The 26,586-nt window shown below is 43.8% G+C and overlaps 1 protein-coding gene across 1 annotated transcript in view; it reads right to left on the bottom strand.

The window, feature by feature from the left end:
- Positions 1–26,586, bottom strand: part of OPCML (opioid binding protein/cell adhesion molecule like) — a 1,043,008-nt gene that overhangs the window by 126,349 nt on the left and 890,073 nt on the right. The gene's annotated exons all lie outside the window — the stretch shown is intronic.

The following is a 26,586-nucleotide window of genomic DNA, read 5'->3' as shown; positions in this document are numbered from 1 at the left end:
ATATTCTTACTTATGTGACATTCCTGATAATCAAGAAGCCTCTGCTTGCCTCTCCTAATGGATGGCAACCAGTCAAAGGCACTTTTTTAATGAGTCCTAGTTTCAAGCACGGCATCCTCACTTAACAGTCCCAAGAACTGTTGATCTGAACTGAATGGTGGACATGGAATCATGCAGAAAATAAAGCTGGTGACTTAATAGACTTGGTTATTTGCCTTTCCCCGAAGACATCCATTTATTCCTAAGTTACTGTGGACAAAAGATTAGCAGAAGTGGAAAGAGTGCCCTAAGCTGATGAACTGACAAGAGACACCCACAGGGAATGACAATTTTACCAGTAAAAACAGCTCAGAATGTGGAGCTGCTGAGGGCACCTCTGGGTGGCATTTCTGGGAGGCAGAGAAATGCAATGAACTGCTGTTTAAAATATGATAAGTAAAGCAAGAGATGGTTAAGTTATAATCAAGGTATTCTATTTCAAGCCAAAGATGCTTATAACACACATTTAAGAAAATATATAAGAACAGTTTAACATTTAAGAGAAGTTTTACTGTTTAGCAAGGAAGGCTTGTTTATCTAGAAGGTTCCCTCATCTGAAACATCTCATTATCTGATAATGCAGCATGAATAATGCACTCATGCACATTTCCCCCTGCATCCGCCATATTCTCTCCTTCCCAAACTCTTTGCCCATCTAACTTCACAGATGAGTGTGCCTGGGGCGAAGTGGATCTCCTGGGTTTGGTTATGAACACAGAGTGAAAAGAGAAAAGGTGTTAATCTGGAAAGACCGTGACTGCCTCCTGCATCCTCCCCCGTTCCCTGCTCTTTGGCATCTTCGGTGGAACACCTGGGGCCGTGGATGAGTGGCTGCGGAAAGCAGGCCTGCTAGGGAGCTTCGTGGAATGTCTTGTGGAGTTCAGCACAAAAAAGGGCAAGCTGGGAGCTGAAATTTAGGTATCAAAGGAGAGGATGAAACTTCCCTCCTCCCCCGCTCGAACCAATAGATACCGACAGCCAAATTCTGCTCTTCTTGATTCCAAGTCCGATGGCAGTTCCACAGCCATCAAGCTGTGTTTATAAAGTTTGTCTGGTTTAGGCTTTGGCAAAACTCTGGGCCAAAGCTGCAAAACCTTTTTGGGCTCTCGCTTCATCCCAAAGGCATCTGATCCCACCTTGAGCCTGGTATTTACTCTTCAACACTGGGTCAAATCAAAGATTCTCAGGGACAGAAGGAGGGCCAGGGGAGAGAGAAAAATAAATCATTTCCAACCAGTTTTTGCCAAGGGTGTTGGAAGCCGGCCCACCCCTGAGAAATCTCGGACATGCAGGGGCTGCTCACAGGTCGCTAACCTGGACTTGCCATGCTGGAGACAAGGGCATCTGGGTCCATCCTTGTAGTATGGAGGACCTCAGCCTCAGGGCCCTTCTCCGCCTGTGGGCCTGAGTTTTCAGCCTAAGCTCTGTGATACACTTCAAGTCCCCAGTACTCAGAGCTTCCACTGAGGGGTTTAAATACTGAAGTCACTCTCCCTGAAGGCAGAGTTTATCTATGAGTGCAAATGATTATCTCTTAAACAAACAGAAATTAAAAAGGGGGAGGAGGGGAACTTCCCTGGTGGTCCAATGGTTAAGACTTCACCTTCCAATGCAGGAGGTATGGCTTTCATCCCTGGTTGGAGAGCTAAGATCTTACATGACTTGTGGCCAAAACAGCAGAACGTTAAAAAATAAAAAAAAGAAGCAATATTGTAACAAATTCAATAAAGACTTTAAAAATAGCACACATCAAAGAAATCTTAAAAAAGAAAAAAAAAGGAGGAGTAGGGTGGGCTAAAGTATTCTTTTTGCCTCAAACCTGCAGCTAAGATATTGCTGGAGGTGTTTCTGTCTGTTTGAGAGTTCTCTGTGAACTACTTGAGATATACCCAGTGAGGTTATTATTCCTAATATAGACCTTTCAGGGACTCATAATGCCATAAAATGCCAACTGACCTATAGAAAAATGGTAGAATCATTGATTAATTTATAAATACTAGCATGACCCATGTAAGAGGCAAGAGGTGGGCCATAAGGAAAAACTATGTTTGATAAATCAACTAACCTCTGAGAGAAAAAGAATAATTTGTTTGTTAGAGGAAAGTGGCAACTTTAAGTGAATTCAGATATGTCTTGAGAAGAGGCTGATTTCAAGAAAGGCTTGTACAAGCTGACAAACCCACGAGGCTGAAGAAAGGAGAGGAAGAGTGGAGGCGCAAGACTTCTGGAGGCAAGACAGGGAGCAGCCACGCCTTCCTCAACCATTTCGGTCCTTGTTAATCTGAATTCTGGGCCCACGTATGCATCCGTCTGAACAAATAATAGTTTCTGTCGTCTTCTAAAACATCAGTTCTATTTCTGCTGGGTGTGAAGGCTGCATACCAGCTGTTGTAAAGTGAGATAAACAAAAAAAAAGGTCTCTTTTCAGGACTTTCCTGGTGGTCCAGTGGCTAAGACTGCATGCTCCCAGTGAAGCGGGCCTGGGTTCAATCCCTGGGCAGGGATCTAGATCTCACATGCCACAGCTAAGCCCTGGGTGCAGCCAAATAAATGAGTATGTATTTTTTAAAAGTTGGTCTCTTTTGAAAGAGAATATAAAGAATTTTAAGAAACTATACTAAAACATTCTAATAAACAATACAGTTATCAATAACAAAGGAACCAGAATATATTCATACTATTACAATGGGTTTAAGACTATTTACAAGAAATATGGATCTCACCTAATTCTTCTCCTGGGATTATAACCCTACTCAATGTTCTTCCAAGGCACTGAAGACCATTTGGATCTTTGATTTGATTTAAGGAATCATGAAATTTTAGAGCAAAGGGAGAGAAGTGAAATCTCCTGGGGGTCCAGTCTCCTACCCCACAAATGAGGACCCTGGAGTCACGGGCAAGGATACATGGCTCTCTGAGTCCATCTGGCTACAGTCACAAACACCATGGGTATCTTGTACAGAACAGAAATGCGCCTCTCCCAGCTCAGAAGGCTCTAAGTGTGAGTCTGGATGCTGGCGTGGTGGGGCGGGGGTCCTCTTCCAGGTTGCAGCTGCTTGCCATGTCCTCATATGGCAGACAGGGTGAGACAGCTCTCTGAGGTCTCCTTTATAAGAGCCTTTACCCCATGCACAAGGGCTCTGCCTTCACAACTAAGTATGTCCCAGAGCCTCAGCCCCAATACCAACACCTTGGGGGTGAAAAGTTCAACATATGGATTTGTGGGAACACACACCCACAGCTCTGCCCAGGGCCGCACAAACAGGACAGCGTGTAGAATTGTGCATCACTGACCACTCCTGGCAGGGCTTCTCCAAAGGCTCAGTGGGTAAAGAATCCACTCGCCATGCAGGATACACAGGAGACACGGGTTTGACCTCTGGTTGGGAAGGTCCCCTGGAGAAGGAAATGACAACCCAGCCCAGTATTCTTGCCTGGAGAATCCCATGCACAGGGGAGCCTGACGGGGTACAGTTCATGGGGTCACAAAGAGTCGGCTGAGCACAAGCGCACACTCTGCTTCTGGAAGCTGAATGGCGACTGCTTGGCAAAGCAGGCAGAGGGGCTGCACTTCCACTTCCTGCTGTGCAAACAGATCGAAACCCACAAGCATCACCTCTCCCACTGCCACGGAGACAAGGTGGCGAGGACCACCCTCTCTCCTCCTGCATCCCGCCCTCTGCCCAGGGCATCTCCACGCACCCCTTTTCCTTCCAGAGCTGCTCCCCCCGTGAGCATCCCCAGCACAAACAGGGCAGGAAAGAGGTATGCAGTTGTGTGTTGGTCCCAGATTCCACTTCCTCCTCTGAATTGACCTCTGTTCACCCTGGAGTTTCACCCACTGGAAACCCCTGGAGGAGAGGAGCTCTGACTCTTTCCCACAAATATGTCCTGATGAGGCCTCTGCATTTCCCTGGCTAAGAAGAAGCTTCTCATTTTATTTGTGAAATTAATTCTGTGGCAATGATATTCAAAACAAAATCGTATTCTTACCCTACTGGAATGGCTAGTTATGAAAAGAATGAGACTGAAGAGCAACTCAATAAATAACACCATTTTACCCTTTTTTATTGTCTCTAACAACTGTTGTTATTAAATGCAAGGCTCAGGGAAAGTGCCAGATGAGATCGAGGGAGCCAGAAGCCAATTTAAATTCTGCCTAGAGGCCATGGTTGGCAGTAATGGATTCCAAGGGCTTGTTCCCTCAGTCATGGAAAGAGAAGCATCACGTCCCTTGGATATAAGCTACACAGGTATCCATACAAACTAAGCCAGGCAAGTGTAGGATCTGAGGACTCCTGGTTTTCCTTCTTTTTCTATGAACCCTGCAGGCAAAGTGGGAAAAGACCCTCTAGTTCCCTGGAAGGAGTCTCCCTGCCGAGTGTCCTGCTCTGAGGAAATGGGGCCCCTTGACAGCACCTGGGCGCCTTGTGCATCTTTTGGCAGCTGAGCAACACCTGTTTGAATCCCTCGCCTTAAAGAAGACTCCAACTCACAATGCAGCTCTTCAAGAAAACCTTTCTCGTTAACCTTGCCTGACTCATGCTGCTGCTGCTGCTGCTGCCGCCAAGTCGCTTCAGTCGTGTCCGACTCTGTGCGACCTCATAGAAGGCAGCCCACCAGGCTCCCCCGTCCCTGGGATTCTCCAGGCAAGAATATTGGAGTGGGTTGCCATTTCCTTCTCCAATGCATGAAAGTGAAAAGTGAAAGTGAAGTTGCTCAGTCGTGTCCGACCCTCAGCGACCCCATGGACTGCAGCCTACCAGGCTCCTCCACCCATGGGATTTTCCAGGCAAGAGTACTGGAGTGGGGTGCCATTGCCTTCTCCACACCTGACTCATAGCTCTCCTTAAGTTATGTCTTTGATCAATGGACACTGAGAACCCACACGCATCCCAGCACTGAGCCAGGTGTTGAGGTAGTACAGACACACAGGGCTCAATTCCTGCACCGTGTTATTCCTGAGAGGGTCACAGGACAAGCATCCTACGTAATACACACATGTGACATGTATTTGGTGAGTTCTCAAAGATTTCACGAAGGTGCAGACAGCATGGCTTTCTGGGAGGTCTTTATAGATAACTAGCTTGAATTCCCAGGGACGGGGGAGCCTGGTGGGCTGCTGTCTATGGGGTCGCACAGAGTCGGACACAACTGAAGCGACTTAGCAGCAGCAGCAACAGCAGCAGCTTGAATTCATGACTTTAAACTATTGACTCATTTCTCTTCTGAATGATTATTTTGGTTTTTCTATTGGGTGGAAGGAATGGAACAAAAGAAATACACACACAGGGTACCATTTAGTCCCACTACGTGCTGAATGTGCAGTAGAGAATAAAATTCTCTTACCTGCCTGGCTCTTTTTCCCTGGTAACCTTTTGCTCTGACTTAGCTTTTTTCCTCCCTCCCACATACGAAAAGTTTCCTCATCTTTTCATATCCAACTTAAATTCTTCCCTTGTCCATGAAAACTTTTATGATGATTTTGGTGCATAATTATGTCTCATTTATCTTATTATTATTATTTTCCAGTGGCTATTAAGTCAGTGACATCAACAATAAGAACAACATGAAACTGACCTCTCCAAGAGACAAATATGTTTATAGGAATAGTCCTGTTTAATTCTCCTAATAACTCTTTCTGGAGGTAACTTCTCCTTTCACAGGTTAATGCATGCCATGCAGCCAAGGATAGATAAAAAGCCATCCATAAGCTATTGCTTGAACTGTTGTGCTGGAGAAGACTTGAGAGTCTCTTGGATGGCAAGGAGATCAAACCAGTCAATCCATAAAGGAAATCAACCCTGAATATTCACTGGAAGGACTGATGCTGAAGCTCCAATACTTTGGCCACCTGATGCGAAGAGCAGACTCATTGGAAAAGACCCTAAAGCTGGGAAAGGCTGAGGGCAAGGGGACAACAGAGAAAGAGATGTTTGGATGGCATTATCAACTCAATGGCCATGAGTGTGAGATAACTCTGGGAGATAGTGAAGGACAGGGGAGCCTGGAATGTTGCAACCCATGGGGTTGCAAAGAGTTGGACATGACTTATGGACTAAATAACAACAACATAGAAGAGCGTAGCTAGGAGCTGCAGTCCTGTCTTTAGATTCCTGATCCATCTTCCCACCTTCCTGGCTGAATATTGTTCAATTGTTGAGTGTCCTGTTTCAACCAGAGCCTTTACTTCAGTATGGCCAATGCAAGTAAGGATAACGTTTTAGACTCTTAATGATATTACAGTCAAGTAACCCATCTCCCATTACAAATCCCAGTTAAGGGTTGATCACAATAAAATGTTCAGTTAATCCTTCCAACAGTTTGAAAGTCACCAATTCAGTTTCAAGAAGCGATTGATAGCATGATGATTTCCATATGTTTAGTTTAGGAAATGGGAGAGAGAAAGATGAGAACAAAAGTGATATAGAAAGGGGAAAGGAGAAGAGAGGACACAGAAGAAAGAACTGAGGGGAAAGAGAAGCAAAAGGCGAAAGAGGAAGAAAGACGAAAAGGAAGGAGGAGAGCGAAGCATCCATTGTTTGCTCGCAGATCCATCTCAGGCCCTTCAAGGAGGCAGGTCTGTAGAAAACCAGGACCAGTGCCACAAGGTTATGGGTAATAATTGATGTTTTTTGTGGGGCGAAAGGGAAAAGGAGGGGTTGAGGATGAAAGAAGTCAGGAGGGAGATGGAAAAGTTTTCAGGGTCACACGATACATTTATCAGAAGCTTTTAAAGAAGTGTTTAAGAGCAGCTAAGCTGTTGCTATGGAAATAGGTAAAAGCTAATCCATTATCTGCAACCTCTGGATGCCACCAGCCTGCCGCTGGGGGGCATTCTGCATTTTATTATTATTTCTTTTTCTTTCCTCTCCTCTATTTCTTCCCTATCTGAACACATCACTGGAATTATGAGAAACAAATTAATAAAAGCCGAGGGAAAGGGAATTTGACTCCCTGAGAGATTATATTAACACACGAGGGAACCTTCACCCCATGTGTCAACTCGTAAAGAGAGAGATTATTTCAAGAAGATAAGACAGAAAGAAAACAACAATATCTGAGCACCTGGAGGGATAAATGCCCTGTTCCTCGAGCCACTCACATCCTTGGCTGCATCTCTGAGGTTGGTGCTAAAACCTGCAGAAGGCAGCCTATGCCTCCTGGTTTCCACCCAGTCTGTGACCCTTGATTGAAGCCACTTAAGAGGCTTTGAAGCTTCAGGAAAGAATCTGCAGAAGCCATTTTACAAGTAGCCCTCATTTCACATAAAAGCTGTGATTTAGCTATGGGCGAACTCAAAAGCAAATTTATGCAAAGCCAATGTCATTTCCTACAATATGCGTGTCTGAAATATAGGTTTTAATCAACGGATGCTTTAAATGTGTATATTTGTGGGAAGTGCTAACGATGAAAACATTACCAATCCCACTATTACCCCAGGATCCTCCTGCCTGCTCACCATTTCCCAGGTAAGAGAAATGTGTGCCCTGACTTGGGCTCAGTACTTGTGACTCTACATAGACAACTTGCAGAACTTGGTTATCTTTGTCTATTTACCTATAGAGTGATGGTCTCACAGTTAAATCTAATTCTTAGTAATTACCCAAACTCACAATGTAATACATCTTTCCACACATTGCAACACCTGGTCATTTGTGTGTCTCCCTGAAACCTAGAAGACCATTTAGTTTCCTCCTCATGTCTTCATTCCAACAGCCAATAGGTCACTGCATATGGCAATAGTCATTGTCTAAAATGACTTATATTTCTTCATTTCCCTTCATCTCCACAACCACAACCTCCTTTCAAAAATTTATTCTGTTGAAGTATACATGCATGCTAAGTCCATACATTAGTGTCTGACTCTTTGTGACCCTATCGACTGTAGCCTGCCAGTCTCCTGTGTATACCTCCCAGGCAGGTATACTGGAGTGGGTTGCATGCCCTCCTCCAGGGGGTCTTCCTGACCCAGGGATCGAACCTGCATCTCCTGTGTCTCCTGCATTGGCAGGTGAGTTCTTTACCACTAGTGCTACCTGGGAAGTCTGACATTGAAGTATAGTTGATTTAAAATGTTGTGTTAATTTCTACTACACAGCAAAATAATTCATATATATATATATATCTTCTTTTCCATTTGGCTTATCACAGGATATTGAATGTAGTTCCCTATGCTATATCCACCTGGTTATTCATCCAACCTATATATAATAGTTTGCATCTGCTAATCCCAAACTCCCAGTCCCTCCCCACCCTCCTCCTTGGCAACCACAAGTCTGCCCTTCATGTTTGTGGGTTTGTCTCTCTTTTGCAGATAAGTTCATGTGTGCCATGTTTTAGATTTAACATATGAGTGGTATCATATGATACGTGTCTTTTTCTGTCTGACTTACTTTGCTTAGCATGATAATCTCTACTTGCATCCATGTTGCTGCAAAGGGCATGATTTCGTTCTTCTTTATGACTGAGTCATATTCCATTGCATATGTGTACCACATCCTCTTTATCCATTCCTCTGTCCACGACCGTGATCTAAGTGGGGCGCTTAGCATTTCTTATTCACACTACCCCAACTACTTCCTAACTGCTTTGTCTGCCTGCCTCAGAATGCTTCTCTTCCATTCCCCACTTTGCTGAGGAAGCCACCTCTCTAAAATGACGATCCGCCTGCTGGCTCTGCTTCCTAAAATCCTTCACAAGCTCCCTGCGGCCTCTGTGAACTCCTGGGGATGGTGAGATGCTGTCTCCTGCCATCTCCGTGGACTCATCAGCTGCTCCACTTCTGTATGTGCCCCGGGTTCCAGATCTGTGTGTCGTCCTCACTAGATCCATGTTCCTTGATGGTGAGCCCTGTATCCTGGCCATCTGGGTCTGCTCAGAAGCCAGGTCAGTGCCTGGATGAGACAGTCTCTCTATAAATGCTTGCTGATTGCCGCCAGTGGGGATTCATTACCTCCCTGCCTAATGGCAGCCATCAGAGTGCTCATGCTCCAATCTACTGTGAACACCATTCACGGCATCACTGTAAAATGAATTCATGCCTTTCTTAATCAGTTCTGCGAATTTAAATTCTGAATCATCAGCTCACTTAGAGAGAGACATAACCACTAAACACCCCGTGTAACTCAGTGGCCAGCAACAGCATGGGTGAGCAGGGCTGTGGGCAGCCAAGTAAATGTACTGATGCTCAAATTTAAAGCAAATTATGACCCATTTTGCAGCAGATTTCCCTTTGCAATTGAAATTACTGGGCTGCGGAGCTACGTGTCTGACACCCATACGGCGGCATCCTCAACAATCCTTGGACACCCACGGAGTTACGGAAGGGTCACCCTTGGCGTGGGCAGAACTGGAGGCTTCCAGGGTTAAAGAGGATCCTTGGAGGAGTCTGCAGTAAATTCTCTTTCCCCCAGGGACACATGAACCAAAAAGCACAGGCTGGGAAGAGACAGAGAAGAATGTATTTGGGTTATAATGTGAGCTCTTGCTTGAAAACAGATGATTAGCACTCTGCAATGAGGGCCTGGCAGCACAGGGCCCTCTGATTTAAAGAACTGAAATTGATGTTTCCAGGGCATGGTCCGTAATTACTCAGAGCTTCAAGAGAAATGATGGATTAAGAAAAAAGAGACACATAGACATTTTGTGAAGTACTATTTGGAGACTAGGACTCCAAAAAGGAAAAAGGAAAGGACAGTATGAAAAAAAAAAATATCAGAGGTAGGACAGGAGTAATTTTGTTGGTGAATGGGTGGTTCTTGACATTTGGGTGACAAAGAAGGAATCTGCAGTCCAAATTGAAAGACTATCCTTTCTAATCATTCAGAACAACTAAAGGCAAGCTTGGGTTAGAACTGAAAAATGGAACTGGAATTGATGGTAAAAACCAGAACCACATGCCCGTACAAAATCTGATATATAGATAACTTTTAAGATTGTCTGGTCTGTTTAATAACCCAGTGTGCTTGAGGACATAATAAAGGACAAATAATGAGGAGAGGTGAGGACGGAAAACTATGGTCTGCAAAGAAGAAACTTTTCATCTGGCTGAGTCCTGGCATGAAATTTATCCTGAGAGGAGTGATGCTGTCTAGGACAGGGGTCCCCAACCTCTAGGACGTAATGCCTGATGATCTGAGGTGGAGCTGATGTAATAATAATAGAAATCAAGTGAAGTGCACAATAAATGTGATGCACTTGAACCATCCTGAAAGCACCCCCACCCTCACCCCCAGTCCATGTAAAGACTGTCTTCCACAAAACTGGTCCCTGGTGAGAAAAAGGTTGGGGACCTCTAGTCTAGGAGACCTATGGGGTTGAGCTTCTCATTTCAGCATAATAATAATTTGACTCAGATTGAGCAAATTTAAGCTAACTGGCTGACACTAAAACTGGAAACTGACAATGCACAATGGCCATCAAGGACAGCCTCCAACACTGGAAATGCCTTCATGCAAATGCTGAGCTCAATGAATGGACAGAGGTCAGGCCACACATCAGAAGGCAAGGTGGGCCGTGAACCGTGTTCTGTGCTGTACTCACGGCTGCTTTCGGCATGGATACAGAGTATATAGAAAGTGCCTGTCTGCGCTCGCCTAATGGCAAACAGACCTCCTCTGGTTGCGCATGACCAATTTTTTTGATTCACTAAGATAGTTGCTGACACATATGATCAGTTTAAGTGGCCATACCACTCTGAGACATGTTATTACCCAGCCACCCTAAAGATGAGGTTGATGTGACCAGTCGATAGCCGAGTTAGGATTTGAAGATGGGAGTTTGACCTCAAAGCCTGTGCTTGTTAGCACTCTGCTATGCTCTGGGATAACACTCTTGCCCTGCTGCTTAGAGCTTAAAGAATTCCTGTTAGGTTTGTAAATTTGTAGCTGTACGTGAGAATGAGGAGACAGAGAGAAAAAGTGTGTGCTGTGGGGAGGGGCCATACCCATCTCCCACTGGCCCTGGGCCTATTGTTGGCCTTTTCAAAATTGACATTCTCCTTGGAATAAACTGCTTAAGGCTAAGGGGTCTTACACCAGAGGGTGGGAATGTTCGAGAACTGGAGAGGGGCTATGGTTGCACAACCTTGTGAATGCTCTGAATGCCACTGAGTTGTTCACTTTAAACAGCTAATTTCATCTTATGTGAATATCACCGCAATACATTATTTTTAAAAACTCACCTTCTCCAAAATTGTTCCATAATTAAACTCGCTTGATTGAGGTGTTTTATTTTCAGGGCCCACTTATCCCTTCTGAAGGCAGTCTGCAGAAGCCAGTTTTACACGTTCATTTTAAAGCGTTGAAGTACTATTGTCAGCTTTTGCAGTGTAATAAAACTTCACTGATTTGCATTTTCTAAAAAAGTGAAAACTTTTTTGGGTGGAGGTGTACCAGGGAAGAACAAATCTGACTCCATATTGGATCTGTTCTGTTTAGTTTAGTCAGGCTGGCTCTGTCCCTGTTGTAAAAGAATGTTGCCTGTAGCCTGAAATACACAGGAGAGCCCATTCTTAGCTCTCTGCCCCACAAGGGTAAAACACATTCCATTCATAGTGTTACTTGCTCAGTCTCATCCGACTCTTTGCAATTTCATGGACTATAGCCCACCAGGGTCCCCTGTTCATGGAATTCTCCAGGCAAGAATACTGGAGTGGGTTGTCATTCCTTTCTCCAAGGGATCTTCCTGACCCAGGGATCAAACCTGGGTCTCCCACATTGCAGGCAGATTCTTTACCATCTGAGCTACCTGGGAAGCTTTCATTTTATTTATTTGGCTGTGCCACAAGACAGATGGGATCTTAGTTCCCCTGACCAGGGATTGAGACTGTGCTCCCATTCATAGAGAGATAAAAAGTGGCAGAACATTGAGCAACATCTCTCTTGCTGGAGATTTATAGGAATAGCATGACCTGATCTGGGCTTCCCAGGTGGCGCTACGGGTAAATAACTTGCCTGCCAATGCAGGTGACCTAAGAAACACATGTTTGATCACTGGGTTGGGAAGATCCCCTGAAAGAGGTCATGGCAACCCACTCCAGTATTGTTGCCTGGAGAATCCCATGGACAGGGGAGCCTGGTGGACTACAGTCCAGAGGGTCACAAAGAGTCGAAAATGACTGAAGTGATTTAGCAGCAGCAACATGACCTGACCTAAGTGGATAGCTGCAAGAACAAAGGATTCCAACACCAAGAAGTTTGCATCATCCAACCTCACGACTCCCTCACCAGGTCTTTAAATATGCTTTGCTGAAACCCTTCAGGGAGTTTAGGGGTCTTTAGGCGCAATCATCCGTTTCCTTACATAATCCTACAATTAACCCTTCTCTGCTCCAAATACTGACATTCTGGCTTGTTTGGTCTCACTGTGCATTGGGCATGAGGACTTGCATTCAGTAACAGAGGGAGGGTGGGGTAGTTGATTCAGGATCTACCTCCAAAACATCGATGGCAACGACAAATGCTGCTACATCCAGATGGAAATGCCTTAGGCGGGCAAGTTTAGATGACCACACTGTCATCAACTACAACCTTCTAACTAGGGGAATTTATAACATGAATTCTTGAGGAACATCAATCCACTGGTTCATTTTATGGATGAAACCAAGGGTGAGGAATAGATAGGAGTCAACTTGGCCAAAAGCACACAGGATGTTGAGGATATTCTAGGTCCTTGAAGACAGACCCCTGCTGGACCCATAGCTGGGCTCTCTTGATTGGGCCACTTTGGCCACCATAGGCTCTGGCTTTTAACCAATAGAGTCTCCATGAGTCAAGAAGTCCTCCCCTTCTTCCTTGACTCTCTAATGAAATGACTCTCCTGTAAGGCACAGCCCTTGCTGCTTTGGCACTTGTGAGAGTGCTGGGAAGCCCAGGTTCAGGATTTGCTTTAGTTTCATCTTCTAAGAGTGGGCATGTTCTGATGATTCATCCCATAGCGTCTGTTCCTCTACATATAGAGATCTTATTTCTTCTGAATTTCTGAACAATTTTTTTTTCATGCAAAAAGGGCTCAGAAAACATGGTTCACAGTGGATAGTGGAGGCTATGATTGAGGAACACAGTATCAGTTGATGATATAGTGAGGAAGTGATCCCACAGTACCCCCTAAGGCTCTAGCATGAGTGTCACAAGCACTTAGAGAGTAGGCTTCCTAAAGGATGTGATGTGAAGGAATTCATTTGCACTCCCCCTAAGGGATTTTTCCTCTGTGTGCATGCATTTATACATTATGTACACCACAGCGTCAAAAAAAATTGTGCTGAGCTTTGGGTCCCTGTGACTGTGTTTTATGGGCAGGGTTAAACATGCTCAGAAAGCTTCATAGGTTTTATAGTCCTGGTGAAAAGCCAGTGGGGTGGAGTAAACATCACGCATATAACTCGGAGACAAAAGTCAAATACTCCACTTGAGACTCCTCCACTTCTTATTAATGGAATCCTGGGTAGAATGCTTAATACTGCAGAACTTTCTCTTCATCTGTGAAAAGGGAATAATGCTAGCACATCTAACCTCATGATGTCATGATGGTATTCAAGAAGATGCAGATCGAGGCATTTTGAGAGCTGTAAAATGATTCTGGTATTTCACAAATAACAATTTAAAATTTGTACATCACAGGTCTCCACAATCTGTTGGAACTTGCACCATTCAAATTCAGAAGCAGAAAGCGTCCCTTTGAAAGTACAGATACTAAATGTTCTGGCTGCTGGAGGCCTCTCTGTAAGTCATCTGCTCCTTTACTCACTGGCTACTTCAACCCAGATATCCCTTTTTTCCCACATGGTCAGTGTTTCCAAAACATAAACCCTAACACTCAGCTCAGCTCTGACTTGTGTCCATGATGCGCGCTGTGAAGGTCTGCCAGTGACTTCCCAGCAGGGCCCACATCTGGACCACATTCTGGTTGCACACCACTCTTGGGTGTTAACTCAGGAATCATATATACTCTCTCCCAAGCCCTCATTTGACCTTCTCCCAACTGCGAGCTCTCCCATGACCCCACTCACCTTATAGGAGCCCATGGGAACCAACATCCCAAGAGCTTGCTCAGACTCCTGCCTGGGCTGTACCCCTGCCCAGGGCCTCACCTGGGCCCAAACTCTGGACATTCCCTCCTGGATAACAGAGTTCTCTGCTGGCCTACTAACCACCCCAGTGGCTATGACTGGCATTTCCCAATTGAACAAGAAGCTCTCCTTGCATTTAATGCTCTTGATACATAGACGACCAGAGTACCTTCCACTTCTTTTAGCTTTATCACATTGAGTAGATGTTTTTACCTACTTTGTTTCTGGTGTCTGTTAAGCCCCCAATATTTACAAAACATGGTACCAGGGGGTATAATTTGGAGGGGAGAAAGCCACAGATGCATGTGAATTATTATTTTGAGTCAAAAAATGAAAAAATTTTGTTTGTTTAATCCTTAGGTAGAAAAATTGGGCTCCAAATCAGACAATACCTGTTACTGTAAAATTAGGTAGATTTGGACTCAACATTCAGGAAACGAAGATCATGGCATCTGGTCCCATCACTTCATGGGAAATAGATGGGGAAACAGTGGAAACAGTGTCAGACTTTATTTTTTGGGGCTCCAACATCACTGCAGATGGCGACTGCAGCCATGAAATTAAAAGACTCTTACTCCTTGGAAGAAAAGTTATGACCAACCTAGATAGCATATTCAAAAGCAGAGACATTACTTTGCCGACTAAGGTCCGTCTAGTCAAGGCTATGGTTTTTCCTGTGGTCATGTATGGATATGAGAGTTGGACTGTGAAGAAGGCTGAGTGCCGAAGAATTGATGCTTTTGAACTGTGGTGTTGGAGAAGACTCTTGAGAGTCCCTTGGACTGCAAGGAGATCCAACCAGTCCATTCTGAAGGAGATCAACCCTAGGATTTCTTTGGAAGGACTGATGCCAAAGCTGAAACTCCAATACTTTGGCCACCTCATGCAAAGAGTTGACTCATTGGAAAAGACTTTGATGCTGGTAGGGATTGGGGGCAGGAGGAGAAGGGGATGACCGAGGATGAGATGGCTGGATGGCCATCACTGACTGGATGGATGCGAGTCTGAGTGAACTCCGGGAGATGGTAATGGACAGGGAGGCCTGGCGTGCTGCAATTCATGGGGTCGCAAAGAGTCAGACACGACTGAGCGACTGAACTGAACATAGGATTTGAAACCTGAATTAGTTTGTGAGCATAGCATAGACAAGTAGGGTGTCTGAACACTTACCTGTTATAACCTCTGTTGCCTCAGCATAGCTCTTTTTTAAAGGTGTTTTGCCCTGAATCACCCCAATAGTGTACATCAAGAGAAGCAGACAGCTAGAAAATGCTACTTGTTAATAGACTGACTCACTGGGTTAAAATGTTTCTGATTATCACAGAGACCTAAGATACCATCACTTTGAAACATGTGAACAGTTCACTAATGAGTTATTCAATTTAATCAGCATTTTTTTGTGGAGAAATTGCTTTGTTCCAGGCATGATGACACTGTGGGTGAAACAATGGTAAGAAAGAACCTGCAAAAAGCTTGTGTGCTGCTGGGCAGTCATCATTATCATTTTCTGTATGTTGCTGTGAGGTCCTCTGATAGGGTGTGTAGATTGGTGCTGTGGAAGTTCAGTGGAGGAAATCTTACCAGTCATGAAATGTCAAAGTGAAAACGTGTACATGCCCACGTGTACCTTGTTTTTGTTTTAATATTTATTTTTATATACTTACTTGGCTGTGCAAGGTCTTAGTTGTGGCATGTGGGATCTTCCGCTTCCTTGTGGTCCAGTGACTAAGACTCTGAATGCCAAATGCAAGGGGCCCAGGTTCCATTTCTGGTTAGAGAACTAGATCCCACATGCCACAACTAAGAGCTCCTTGACCTTTGAGGTAAAAGGCTGACTCCAGAGTTGACTGGGAAATGTGAAGATGCAGAAACAAAGAATATCTATTGGGCGGGGGAAATGGTAACAGTCTGGACTATAAATCAGACACATAGCAAAGTCACTGAAAGCCCAGTCCCTGAAAGATATGAAGTCCTGACACATAGGAATCTAAGTTGTTTTTACAGGAAGCAGAACCCCCTCCAGATAAAAACTACTGACCATAAGAACATGGACCCTCAGTTCAGTTCAGTCACTCAGTCATGTCCAACTCTTTGCGACCCCATGAATCGCAGCACACCAGGCCTCCTTGTCCATCACCATCTCCCGGAGTTCACCCAGACTCGCGTCCATCGAGTCAGCGATGCCATCCAGCCATCTCATCCTTTGTCGTCCCTTTCTCCTCCTGCCCCCAATCCCTACCAGCATCAGAGTCTTTTCCAATGAGTCAACTCTTCGCATGAGGTGGCCAAAGTACTGGAGTTTCAGCTTTAGCATCATTCCTTCCAAAGAAATCCCAGGGCTGGTCTCCTTCAGAATGGACTGGTTGGATCTCCTTGCAGTCCAAGGGACTCTCAAGAGTCTTCTCCAACACCACAGTTCAAAAGCATCAAATCTTCGGTGCTCAGCCTTCTTCACAGTCCAACTCTCACATCCATACATGACCACAGGAAAAACCATAGCCTTGACTAGACGGACCTTAGTCGGCAAAGTAATGTCTCTGCTTTTCAATATGCTATCTAGGTTGGTCATAACTTTTCTTCCAAGGAGTAAGCGTCTTTTAATTTCATGGCTGCAGTCACCATCTGCAGTGATTTTGGAGCCCCCCAAAAATAAAGTCTGACACTGTTTCCCCATCTATTTGCCATGAACTGATGGGACTGGCTGCCATGATCTTCGTTTTCTGAATGTTGAGCTTGAAGCCAACTTTTTCACTCTCCTGTTTTACTTTCATCAAGAGGCTTTTTAGCCCCTCTTCACTTTCTGCTATAAGGGTGGTGTTATCTGCATATCTGAAGTTATTGATATTTCTCCTGGCAATCTTGATTCCAGCTTGTGTTTCTTCCAGTCCAGCGTTTTTCATGATGTACTCTGCATGTAAGTTAAATAAGCAGGGTGACAATATACAGCCTTGACATACTCGTTTCACCAGTCTGTTGTTCCATGCCCAGTTCTAACTGTTGTTTCCTGAACTGCATACAGATTTCTCAAGAGGCAGGTCAGGTGGTCTGGTATTCCCATCTCTTTCAGAATTTTCCACAGGTTATTGTGATCCACACAGTCAAAGGCTTTGGCATAGTCAATAAAGCAGAAACAGATGTTTTTCTGGAACTCTCTTGCTTTTTCCATGATTCAGCAGATGTTGGCAATTTGATCTCTGGTTCCTCTGCCTTTCCTAAAACCAGCTTGAACATCAGGGAGTTCACAGTGCACGTATTGCTGAAGCCTGGCTTGGAGAATTTTGAGCATTACTTTGCTCACATGTGAGATGAGTGCAATTGTGCAGTAGTTTGAGCATTCTTTGGCATTGCCTTTCTTTGGGATTGGAATGAAAACTGACCTTTTCCAGTCCCGTGGCCACTGCTGAGTTTTCCAAATTTGTTGGCATATTGAGTGCAGCACTTTCACAGCATTATCTTTCAGGATTTGAAATAGCTCTACTGGAATTCCATCACCTCCACTAGCTTTGTTCATAGTGATGCTTTCTAAGGCCCACTTGACTTCACATTCCAGAATGTCTAGCTCTAGATGAGTGATCACACCATCATGATTATCTGGGTCATGAAGACCTTTTTTATACACTTCTGTGTATTCTTGCCACCTCTTCTTAATATCTTCTGCTTCTGTTAGATCCATACCATTTCTGTCCTTTATCGAGCCCATCTTTGCATGAAATGTTCCCTCGGTATCTCTAATTTTCTTAAAGAGATCTCTAGTCTTTCCCATTCTGTTGTTTTCCTCTATTTCTTTGCATTGATCGCTGAAGAAAGCTTTCTTATCTCTTCTTGCTATTCTTTGGAACACTGCATTCAGATGCTTATATCTTTCCTTTTCTCCTTGGCTTTTCACTTCTCTTCTTGTCACAGCTATTTGTAAGGCCTCCCCAGACAGCCATTTTGGTTTTTTGCATTTCTTTTCCATGGAGATGGTCTTGATCCCTGTCTCCTGTACAATGTCACGAACCTCATTCCATAGTTCATCAGGCACTCTATCTATCAGATCTAGGCCCTTAAATCTATTTCTCATTTCCACTGTATAATCATAAGGGGTTTGATTTAGGTCATACCTAGACTGGTTGAAATCGGAAGACTGATGATACTTGAAACCTCACCTGGATGCTAACCAGTCTGAGCATTTGTGCAGGAGCCTATCACACACCCTGCAGCCCCTCCCTTGCTCTGCCTTTAAAACCCCTTCCCTGAAGCCAAAATGGGGGTTTGGGTCTTTGGGGAATGAGCTGTAACATGGCAGAGTGTTATCCCAGGGCATAGCAGAGTGCTCATGAGCATAGACTTGAGGTCAAACTCCCATCTTCAAATCCAAAATCTGCTATTGACTGGCAATATCAGCCTCATCTCTAGGGCAGGGGGTAATAACATGAATCCCAGAGAAGGGTGATAAGTCGCTAGCGGAGCCAGTTCAAGCAAAAGTAGAGCGTTACAGTGAGGACACAGGCTGATGTCACGGATCCCAAAGGCAGAAACAGAATGATGGCCTCAGGAACGGAGTGAGATCTAGGGCAAGCTACGCAGTAGCGACCTAGGAAGCGCTCTCTCTCTTACCACCTCCTGACTCCACTTCTCACCTCATCATTCTTCTCTCAAGTGACAAACAGCTCTTTTAATTTCCCAGTTCACATGGTGAGAAGGCACCGGCGCTGCAGTCACTGGGGTGCCATCACCATCATTTAAAATAGCTGAGGCACTTTTTCTGTCTGATTTCAAATTCTTTGTGAATAGAGGGCACTGGCTTAACCCACAACAGGTGGCACCTACGGTGCAACGAACGATAAAAGAGGGATGGAGTTCTATTTTTATTTCATTTATTTATTTTAAATTGGAAGATAATTGCTTTACAATATTCTGTTGGTAAGGATGGAGTTTTATTGAGCTCCATGGAGCGTTACTCCATTGAAGGATGGAGTTTTATGTAGGATGGAGTTTTATTTATTATAAGGATGGAGTGTTATTGAACTCCATTGAAACCGTGCAACAGGGTTGGGGGAGGGGGTGGGTTAGGGATGATGGGGAGGTGGGGTTACTTTATTACAAAAGAGGAAAACATTGTGAGCTGGAGGGACACAGGGCGATTTCCACCTCAGGGAACTTCAAGTTGTCAAATGTGGTTATGATCGTATCAGGACTGAGGGAGGGCAGGTCATAAAAGCATAGAGAATTATGTTTAAATGAATGGATTTTTTTTTACCCTTAGGGCAATGAGAAAGAATTCTAGAGTAGGGGGGAGTCGGGTAATGTTTTATTTGTACTTATTTGGAAGTTGGATTCAGGAGTAGACAAAACCTGACTCATTCTTTAGAAAGATCTTCTTGCTATAGTTCAAAGGTTGGGTTAGAGGCAGTTAAAAAGCTTTGGTCTGAGATGATAATTCTGGTAGCTAGGGAACAGGCAGTGGGCCTGGAGTTGTACAGAGCAGTGTGTATTGTTTGACTCTGGTCGTGTACGTACAACCTACAGGCAGATACCTCAGTGAATGGCAATAGAATCCGGAAACGTGGATGGGGGCAAGTCAGTAGCTAATGTAACAAGTGGAAATGAAGCTCGCATGAAGAAGGGTTACTTCATTCCACCTTCCTTAGTGTTTTTCTTCCTTATCTCTGTTTTTCTCTACCTCTTTTGTTCCGATTAGTCAAGGCAGAAAAATACAAACTTTTGTATTTAGAACCAAAATGCAATACATCGCTGTGCAAATACCAAGAGATATATAGGGTCATAAAACCTAAAAATAACAGCATTAATCAAGTAATTTCACTGCCACATATTTATTCTAAGGAAATAATCAGTGACATGCATGAAGTTCCTTGAAAAACGTTCTTTACTGTCAGGTCATGAATAGAAAAAACCAACCAACAAAAATGTTAGAAGCACTCTATATTTTCAGTGCTTAGGATTGGTTAAATGAATCATTTCCATAAGATGGAATATCATTCAACTGTATTGGGTTGAACAGGATCCCACCAAGATTTCTGTCCATCCCAGAACCTTGGTACATGACCTTCCTTGTAAACAGGGTCTTTGCATATGTAGTTTTACTGGATTACGGTGGGTCTTAATCTGATGACTTGGTGGCCTGATAAAAACAGGTAAACGTGGACACGGTAGACACACTCAGAGGAGAGATGCTCTCGAGAAGACAGAAGCAGAGACTGGAGTGATGCAGCTGTCAGTCAAGGATGCCAAGAACTGTCAGCAACCTCCAAGCAAAAGAGGTGAGAAAGGATGATCTCCTAGGGCCTCCAGAGACAGCACTACCAACACCTAGATGTTCTGCTTCCAGACTCCACAATGATGAGAGAATATACTTTTGCTGTTTTAAGCTACCCAGTAAGTGGTGTGTTTTTTTCCCAACTAATAGTGCAACCATTAAAACTAACTTATTTAAAAATTAGTAAAATATTAAAATTACATGTTCACTGAAAAGAGGTTATAGATTTTCATTCATGGCAGTGTGGTAAAGATGCTTGACATGATACACAAATTTTTTGTTAAAATTAAGAAAGAAATAATTGCACTAGAAATAGAAGGAAAACATCATGGGGGAAACAGGAAACACACGGATGTAGGGGATACATTCTGCCCCTTGGGAAGGAGCAGGGCAGGGCAGTAAGGACCAGCGGCACACTCACAGGATTGGGGGCTGGCTGTGCCCACACCTTTTAGTGACTAGAACTGGGTTCCCTACAGGAAGCTGAAGGCAAGATGACACACCCATCCATGAGCTGGGCTGAAGGGCTCTGCTTGGCCCTTAAGGAAGGAGCCTGGGTATCTATGTGAGGTCAGAATCAGACCTGAGTGAGTGGGGATTTGTCCAGAGCTGAGAGACCCACACAGGAGACCACCATCCCCCACCGGAGGGGGTTGCCATTTCCTTCTCCAGGGGATCTTCCTTTACAGAGGGTAGTTAAGGTAAAATGAGGTGGTTAGGGTGGGCCCTAGTCCAGTATGATTGGTGTCCTTGTAAGAAGACATGAGAAAACAGAGACACACTGAAGAGACCAAGTGAATACACAGGAAAGAGACGGCTGATGCAAGGCAAGGAGCGAGGCCTCTGGAGAAACCAGCCTGCTGACACCTTGATCTTGGACTGCTTGCCTCCAAAACTATGAAAAAATAAATGTCTTCTGTGTAAGTCATAGACGCTGTATCCTCACAGGGCAGAAGGGTGAGGGAGCTGTCTGGGGTCTTTATTAGAAGAGCACCAATCATCTCCAAAAACTGCCCCCCCTTCCAATACCATCCCCTGGGATGAGGTTTTCACATACGATTTCTGAAGGGACACAGATAGTCAGAATATAGTGCAAAGATGGACAACCTTAAAAACCAGAAGACTGAAAATTAGATCCTCTGCAGAGAAATGTCAATGAACAGGTTTCTAAGCAGCAGCAATAAGACGCCCTAAGACAATGGGCTGCTGCAGGCTCAGCTTAGGAAGGAGTCATAGCCGATGGACAACTGTATATCCAGCTTAAATGCCATTCAAGAGAGAAGGGAAATAAAATTGGTTTAAGATAGAAAAGGAATGATAGATTTTACTGCCCAGAGACCTTGGTCCTAAAGGACCAAGTGGGGAAAAAAAAAGAGCCCAAACAAAGGTAATGAATTCAGATTAAAGCAACTGGTATTTAAGCTGAGGTTAAAGAAATAAATTAGAAAACTAAGGCAAATCTAAATATTGATTGCAATCATAATTATAACTTTCATATTAAAAAATACCTGAATCTAAGCTTGTAAATAAGAAGTCTGCAAATTACAGCCCATAGGCCAAATCTGCCCTTCCTTCTGTTTTCATAATAAAGTTTTATTGAAACATGGCCGTACTCATTCCCTTACAAATTGCCTATGGTTTTTTCATGCTGTAACAGCAGAGCAGATTAGGTGCAATAACCATCATATGACCTTTAAAGCTTAAGAAAGCTACTGTTTTGCCCTTTACAGAGTAAGTTCTAGATCACAATGCCATGGAAATATGATGATGAGAAGGATAATTTGAAGAGAGAGTATGTATGGGCATAAAAGTTTACTGAAGTCCTCATTTCTGGAAGAAGGTACCACATGCTGTTTTTCTTTAATTCCACTGAAAGTTATCAATTTAAATATGCATGCATACTAAAATCTTAAAGGTAAACAGTAAAACAACAGGAATAAAGAAGATGTGGTACATATATACGGCAGAATATTACTCAGCCATAAAATAAGTGAAACTGTGCCATTTGTAAAGATGGAGATGCACCAAGAGACTGTCATATAGAGAGAAGTAAGTCAGAAAGAGAGAAGGAAACTTTGTATAATATTGTTTATAGTAGAATCTAAAAGAATGGTACAGATGATCTTGTTTGCAAAGCAGAAATAGAGACACAGATGTAAAGAATAAACTTATGGATACCGAGGTGGGGGAGGGGTTGGGATGGATTGGGAGATTGCAATTGACATATATACACTACTATATGGCTTTCCTTGTAGCTCTGTCAATAAAGAATCCACCTGCAATGCAAGAGACCAGGGTTTGATCCCTGGGTCAGGAAGATCCCCTGGAGGAGCAAAGGGCAACCCACTCCAGTCTTCTTGCCTGGAGAGTCCCATGGACAGAGGAGCCTGGAGGGCTACAGTCCATAGGGTTGCAAGAGTCAGACACAACTTAGCGAGACCAGCACTAAACTGCCACCACCAGACTACGATAAATAGCACAGATAACTGTTGAGAACCTACTGTATAGCTCGGGGAGCTCTACTCAATGCTCTATTGTGACCTAAATGGGAAGGAAATCTAAAAAAAGAGGGGGTATTATATGACTGATTTACTTTGCTAGACAGTGGAAGCGAATACAATGTTGTAAAGCAACTATACTCCAATAAAATTTTTTTAAAGAAATCATTAAAAAAAAAAGCAAGAGTAAAATATGATCTGTAAGTGTGTAGACTCAAAATAGGAGATTTAAATTTTTAAAACTTTCATTTCGGTTCAGTCGCTGAGTCATGTCTGACTCTTTGCAACCCCATGGACTGCAGCACGCCAGGCCTCCCTGTCCAACACTAATTCCCGGAGTTCACTCAAACTCATGTCCATTGAGTCGGTGATGCCATCCAACCATCTCATCCTCTTTGGTCATCTTCTCCTCCCACCTTCAATCTTAGAACTTTATAGACTGCTAAAAAGTCAAAAAAAGGAAGCAGAGAAAATAAGAATGAATAGAAAATGCATAATACAATTCATGGATGTATGTGCATTTAAAGTATTTAAAAATACACTGAAAGCATTGAGGCATGGAAGATGGGGTAGGGAAGGAGAGGGGATATAGTTGTCATCTTAAAATTTTTTTATTTCTTTATTTGATTGTGCCAGCTCCTAGTTGTGGCATGTGGGGTCTTAGTTCCACTACCAGGGACTGAATCCAGGCCCCCAAATTGGAAGCTCAAAGTCCTAGCCACTGGACTACCAAAGAGGTCCCTCATCTTTTTTTTAGAGTCATCTTTTTCTACACAATTTCAGTATCTTATATTAGGAAGCAATTAAGTAAAATTTCAACCATTGTCAATTCTAGGCATAGGGATTAATGCTTTTGTCTTAAGGTTATCTTTAGTTTTATATACGTTTTAGTTTCGCAAAATTAAATAAGACTTTAAAACTATAGAATACTGTCACTGCAATTCAGCTAACCCTATGTGCTACACTCTCACATACCTACCTCACAGTTCAGTTCAGTTCAGTTCAGTCGCTCAGTCGTGTCCAACTCTTTGCGACCCCATGAATCGCAGCACGCCAAGCCTCCCTGTCCATTACCAACTCCCGGAGTTCACTCAGACTCGCATTCATCGGGTCAGTGATGCCATCCAGCCATTTCATCCTCGGTCGTCCCCTTCTTCTCCTGCCCCCAATCCCTCCCAGCATCTAAGTCTTTTCCAATGAGTCAACTCTTCACATGAGATGGCCAAAGTACCTACCTCACAGCAGACTGGAATCTTAAACATCCAATTTTCACAGTGATCCCTCCATGCCCCTAGCAAGTAACACACTGCCATAGCAGTGGCTATCCTCCCAAGAGGGAACAGAAATGCTCAGACTGGTAACTTACAGGTCCTGTACCTCCCTTTGTGAACGGGGTGATGGTGTCAAGAAACAGGACCAGAAATGAGACTTTCCTTGTAGGGACCACCCCACCGGTCTTTCGCTAAGAGCTCAGAAAATGTCATCTCTGGTGTTCAGGCTGCAATTAGCTATGTAAGTGGTCACAGGAACTGCTTATGAGGCCTGTTCTATTGTCAGCCTCTGCTAGAGTTCTGTTTCTTTTTAATTCCCCTGTTTCCCTAAATATACGGCTTTAGGGTTTGGCCATTTGGTCCCTATGTTAGTATTTAAGAAGGGACACTCTTCAGTGAGTTAGCCAGTCCCATGTTTATAGAGATAAAACAAATGATTGAACAGGTAACGTCCCCAGACAGCGCAGCAGATTGCTCTGTACTAGAAGCGAGTATAAAAGACCCACTGAAAAGATGAATATGTACCTTAGTATTGGTATTGTACTCTGTCTTATAAAAGCGGACTTTAGGCCTAGACAGTAAAGAATCTGCCTGCAATGCAAGAGAACCAGGTCCGATCCCTGGGTCAGGAAGACCCCCTGGAGGAGTAAGTGGCAACCCACACCAGTATTCTTGCCTGGAGAACTCCATGGACAGAGGAGCCTGATGGGCTACAGTCCACAGGGTCACAAAGAGTCAGACACGACTGAGCAAGTAAGTAGCAGCAGCAGCTTACCTGGTATCTAAGTCTTAGGCACGCGTGGATGCATCTTTAGTTTGCATTTCTGGACTTTCCGGAGTGAATGAATTATACTATTTCTGCTTGTGAGTCCCCAGTCCACTCAGCTCTTGTTATGATGCCCCTGTGTCTGCTTACAGGTGCAATTAGAGAAGTGATTTTCCATATTGAGTTTGCCAAGTTCACACTGTAGTTGTCAACCAACGCATTGAGTTTGTAAATCATATTCCAAGGGCAGGGTGGTAGTAGTGAACCACAGAAAACAAACAAATAAACAAGCAAGCAGAAAAAACTCATTATAACAAGAGCCGGAAGGAAAACAACAGCAGTAAATCTTACTCGAGGCAGAAAAAGATATTCCATATCCACCACTAAGCAGAAAATTGAAAAATACACACAAAATACAGATACCTCCTAGTTTATTCTTAGGTCCTAATGGTACCTGGTCTGCATGTGTGGAGCTTTGTTAACAAAAAGCTTTTGTCCACCACTTGTAATCATTTTGAGGTATGACAGTTCCAAAGCATTTGTAATGTACAAGCCAGACTTGCTGAATGCAACATATTAAACAGTTCACTAGGCTTACAAGGTTCAGAATGTTAAAAATAAAATTGTCCCAGTAGCTTTGCCCGTCTTTGTGCCAAAGCAATACAGATGATTTTTGAATAAAGAAAGCAACAGTGTTCATCTGAGTTTGCTAACAACACCCAGTGACACAAGATGCCGTGCAATACCCTGACTCTATCTCGAACACCCATTAGGACGCAGTATCATGTGCAATATTACATATTCAGGGTCTGACAACGTTGATGCGTGCCTGGGAAAAGCAAGACAGGGAAGCCGCACGTGGGCTTTACCCTGTGGAAGCCACTCTTCAGGCTGGGTTCCTGCTCCTTCCTCCATCAAGATGACCCCTCCCCTTCCCGCCACACTGGTGAAAAGAATAAAAAAGTCAAATTCTAAGTAACAAAATTGCTACTTATTTGTTTTTTTTTTTAGTTGGTTTTGAGTTTTAATATCATTTAAAATTTTCTATCGAAAATAATTCTTTTGGTGTCTGCACTACGACCAACTGCTCACAACCCCCTCCCCAATACCTTAACATGCTACCATTTATTGGCACTTTATAGATCTCAATTTTTATAAGAAATGCTGAGATCACTTCATGACAAAATTTAATGTTGGCTAGTACATTGATGGAATGGTCTTCTGTATCAAAAGTTATTATAATTTCTAAATAAGATGAAAAGCAGAGCCACGGACCTAAAACGCTCTATGACTTTGTGTGCTAAATCACCTCAGTCACATCTGACTCTTTGAGACGCTATGGACTGTAGCCTGCCAGGCTCCTCTGGCTTTGCGATTCTCCAGGCAAGAGTACTGGAGTGGGTTGCCATTTCCTTCTCCAGGGGATCTTCCCGACCCAGGGATCTAACCCATGTCTCTTATGTTTCCTGCATCGGCAGGCGGGTTCTTCACCACTAGTACCACCTGGGAAGCCCCACTGTGACTTCATCTCTGTTGGCTTCCTTGGGTGGACAGCAAGGATGAAGTGGGGTCCTATAAGAACCCAGCCGATCTGTTGGCACAGTGGCATCGGTGCCCTCCATATTCCCAGGGTGTCTGTGTGCGTCTGTCTCCCCTCCAAGGCAAGAGCTTTTTACACCTTC

This window comes from Ovis canadensis, chromosome 21, assembly GCF_042477335.2.
Source record: "Ovis canadensis isolate MfBH-ARS-UI-01 breed Bighorn chromosome 21, ARS-UI_OviCan_v2, whole genome shotgun sequence".
In the NCBI taxonomy this organism is placed as follows: domain Eukaryota; kingdom Metazoa; phylum Chordata; class Mammalia; order Artiodactyla; family Bovidae; genus Ovis; species Ovis canadensis.
The sequence above is the reverse complement of the archived record's forward strand: the minus strand, read 5'-3'. Positions and strand labels throughout refer to the sequence as shown.